The sequence below is a fragment of the Pteropus alecto genome, unplaced genomic scaffold, assembly GCF_000325575.1.
Source record: "Pteropus alecto unplaced genomic scaffold, ASM32557v1 scaffold46, whole genome shotgun sequence".
NCBI lineage: Eukaryota > Metazoa > Chordata > Mammalia > Chiroptera > Pteropodidae > Pteropus > Pteropus alecto.
Window position 1 is genome coordinate 3,710,120 of NW_006439231.1, and position 4,420 is coordinate 3,714,539.

Genomic DNA, 4,420 nt, shown 5'->3' on the forward strand with positions numbered 1-4,420 from the left:
AAAAATACATAAGTGTAAAGTTAACTACAAAAATATCACAAGCCTTAGGAAACATTATAATTAACACATTTATTTTTTAGAGATTAAGAGTGCAAATGGTAATTGAGAAGGGGGAAAAGAGGTTTAAATTAAAAAAAATTGGACAGTGGAGAGTAAAAGAATAACAGAGATCAGAGAATTATAACCTAGTGATTTTAACTCGATCAGTTTTATTCAAATCTAAAATATTCAATGCCAACACAAGAAGCTACAGGACATTGAAACAGTTTTGTATTCAATGGTAACATGAGAGTATTAAGAAAATAGATGAAGTTAGACTTAAAAATTAGAGCAAACTGCATAATGTCTATCGGTCTATAGCAAGAGGAGGTGTTTTCCCCATGTTGATTATGACTAATCAAATTTCCTCAGTTCACAAGGGACATTTTTGTGTTTAAAACAATTTTAAAATGGAAAACGAGTCACTGCCAGTTGCTGCCATCAATGGAGATCAGAAAAATTTGAAATTCTATTGTAATCACTGACATCTCATTATTTAAAAGTGGCATTACATTAAAATCTTTATTGGCTAAAATCCTTAAATTCAACTTAATTTAACTATATGTTTTTAATTCCCACCAAGTTTCCTGAAATAACTTTAGCCAACTAAATTCATTTGAATGGTGCCAAATAAGATAAAACTATCATTCTCAAAGCAAATGAAACCAGTAAGACAGGGAATTCATTTGACCAAGTGAATTTGGAAATATTCAGGCTTTGCTTCCATAGAACATGAATCCCATTGGTGTAGTAGTACAAATAAATATTGAGTCTCCATGGGTAAAGTGAGATGGTATCAATTTATTCAAATTAGCTGACATGTGCAAGCTGCTCTTCTAGGTGTTGTTGATACAGTGGTGAACAAAAAAGAGGCTCAATCCTTGCCTTATCAAGCTTATAAGGGAAATTATATGTTATAGGGAAAAGATAGAAATAAAATATATAAGCGGTTTCAAGAAAGGATAAATGAGTCTACACCCATGTCATCCTGAATGTGACTGATCTCGTCTGATCTTGGAAGCTAAGCAGGATTGTGCCTGGTTGGTACTGGAATGGGATTCCACCTAGGAATACCAGGTGCTGTAGGCATAATAAACAAACAAACAAACAAACAAACAAATAGATAATGCAAAAAATAAAAATAAGAAAAGATAAATGCTCAGTAGGAATGATAAAAAAAGTCAAAGTAAGGGTTTCATAATAAATATTCCCTTATTCTGCATAAAGTGGTCTAGAATATATTCTTGAGAATAACGAGACAAGCAGGGGACTAAAAAAGGAAGTAGTTATGCTAAGGGGACACATCTAGTGACCTCGTCGGAAGGCAAACTAAGTACACATTCCTGACATGGAAACTCCTAAGCATCTTCAAAAAGCAGCAAGAAGTGAATGACACTGGATAAGAGTTTAAATTTACTCCAAAAACAAACAGTAGGTAGGTGTGGCATGGGATTCCTCCACCACTGAAGCATAGAGCAGGAGCAGGATCATTTGATATCATCTGAACATGCAATGTGCCTGAAACTTGTTCTGTTTTACTGTAAAATTTGCTGCTGTCATGAAAGTTATTTGAACTGCAAAATCAGTTCAAATAGTAGCTCTAAGGATCATTGGGAAAAATATGTATTTTCTAGAAGTTAGGCTAAATCATTACTGAATTCTATTTTGGAAGTATGATCTTTTGAAACAAAGATAATTATATGTCACTTTTGACTCACTGCAAACTAAATTCAGGCAAATGGCATTTGGTATTTAATTATACAAATTGTCTTTATTATTTTTATAGCTTTCTTTCCTAAAGGACTGGCCTGAATTAGAGCTATGTGATTTGAATATCAGGCATTTGATTTAGATTAGAATGAAATATGCCCATTCTTATCCAGATGATTATTGTCATCTAAATACAACAAAATTTGTTCTGATACGTGTTTACTTAATTTTGCATTTCATAACATCTGAATTCTGTGTAATTTAATGGCAAGAACATTGAACTGAGAGTTAACCGACATGGATTCTAGGTCAGGTCGTCTATGTATTAGGTTGCTGTTGCCATGCTATACTCTTTGAACCGATATTTCTTCATTCATATATATATAAAAAGGAACACCAGTTATTTTCCTCCTTACAGAGTTATTTTAAATAACGGAAATAATGTATGAAAATGCTTTGAAAATTTGTAAACTACTTTCTAATGGAAGTTATTATTATACCAACAAATAGATGATTTAACACTGGCATTTTGGTGTGATGATAGGAAACTACTCTGTTAGGAAATATACTAATATGTCATTCCACTAGCATAGAGTTATTAAATTATCATTATTTTTTAGAGAAATAAAATAATTTCATTTATAATAATCTCATATTGTCAATTTAAATTTTGCATGCTGCTAGTTTTAGTAAATAGATTGTCCACATTATTGTGCCCAGTATCTCATGACTTTGTGGAAAAAAAATGCAGTTATATAATTGTGAAATTATATATTTATGTTTAATGGAAACTGTTCTTAAACAGGAAAGGCTGAAAAGTCAAATATTTCTATGCCACTTCAGAAATTTACTGTGCTAAAACCAATGTGGAATAATTAATGAAAATATCTAAGCAGATAAATTTGCTAGTCTCTATAGGTTAGGCAAATTCTTTATTACCTAGATAAGTTGGAAAAATAAATTAGAAAATCTAATTAATATAATTTTAAACTTGAAACATATATATTACATATACTTTTATATTTTTATATATTATAAAATATAAATATATAAAATATATAATGGAACATTATTCAGCCTTAAAAAAAGGAAATCTTGTAATCCCTCCAAGTATGACAACATGGGTGAATCTGGAGGACACTATGCTAAGTGAAATGGGCCACTCAGAGAGATAAATATTGGCATTCCACTTACATGAGATATCTAAAATAGTCAAACTCATAGAAGCATAGAGTTGAATGGTAAATGCCAAGGGCTGGAGGAGCGGGAAAAATGGGGAGATATTCAGTGGATATAAAGTGTCAGTTCTGTAAGATGCATTAAATTCTAGAGACCCGCTGTACAACATGTACTTATAGTTAACAGTACGGAATTGTACACTTAAATATTTGTTAAGAGGGCAGATCTCATGTTAAGATCTCATGTTAAGTGTTCTTACCACAATTTTGAAAAAATACATATACATTAAAGGTAATTACATTGGTTTATTTGTTGGCATACTTGTTTTTCTGTTATGGCCATGTTTTGTCATAGATTAATCAAACTAGTATTTATAAAAAAATATATATGGCTCAGTTTTCAAAGTATATAATTCTGTCAATAAATAAAAATTCCGAAGATAAACTGTTTTGATTGTAGTAACAGAAAAGAGAATGGGTTAATTTCGCTACGTCTTTTTATACTGTTGGGAATTGATTGAGATATCTTATTCATAGAAAAATGTTTTTTGAATTATTAAACGAACCTCTTTTCTGCACTTAAAATATATAGAGACTAATAACATAACTTTCTTCCCAACTGCAGACATAAGCAATGAAAAAAGAGAAGGAAGAGAAGAGAGAAATCCTCATTCATCTCTGAAGTCATTCATATTTTTAAGTTCATATGGAACAAGAGTAATACACTTTTCTTTGAATAAAGTTATAATAATACCTCCCAGGCCCATTGCCTTCGAACATATTATATATTGTGAAAATTAGCTTGGGACTGTCCCAGTTCAAGAAAATCTCTCAGTGGTTTGCATATTTAGGCCAACTTTTTCTTTTCTATGTTATCTAACTACTAGTCTTCAACATTGGTAAATGAGAAAACAACAACAAATCCTGCTCCTTCTTTAATCCTTTTTCCTTCTTTAATGCTATTTTCCATATCATCTTAGGTTATATCACTCTCATTCAATTTGAGGTCATAAGGAGAACTTCTTGACCTCAAGGTAAATATGTAAGAATAAAAGCATTGCTTTCCATGTCCAGGCAAACTAAGCACTTTAAAAATTTCTGACCTTACATATAAGTTATAAGATTTAGCTATTAGTTTATTCACAATTCATGAGACACTAGATGAACAGATATATATTATTTATATTGATCAATATCACCATTTTTTTAGGTTTTAGATTGTCTATCTGAAAAAGGATGTTGAAATTTTGTTGAATTTTAAAGCAATATATGTAAGATTAAATAAGATAATTAACATTTTCTGAAAAACAATTATCAATCAATCAATCACTGGGCATTTAAACATATATATATATCTTTAAAATACCATGAAAGAGATATTTTTTGTCTAACATTTCGCTTTTCTACACAAGAGCAATGTGGGACTAAGGAAAGTTAAACAGAATGACTAAGGCTTTCAAAAGTTTTTAAAAATTATGCTCTGAGAAATTATA

At 30.5% G+C, this 4,420-nt stretch overlaps 1 pseudogene; it reads left to right on the forward strand.

Moving 5' to 3' along the window:
• Positions 1-1,009: 1,009 nt before the first annotated feature.
• Positions 1,010-1,128, forward strand: LOC112483531 (annotated as a pseudogene).
• The last annotated feature ends 3,292 nt before the right edge of the window (positions 1,129-4,420 follow it).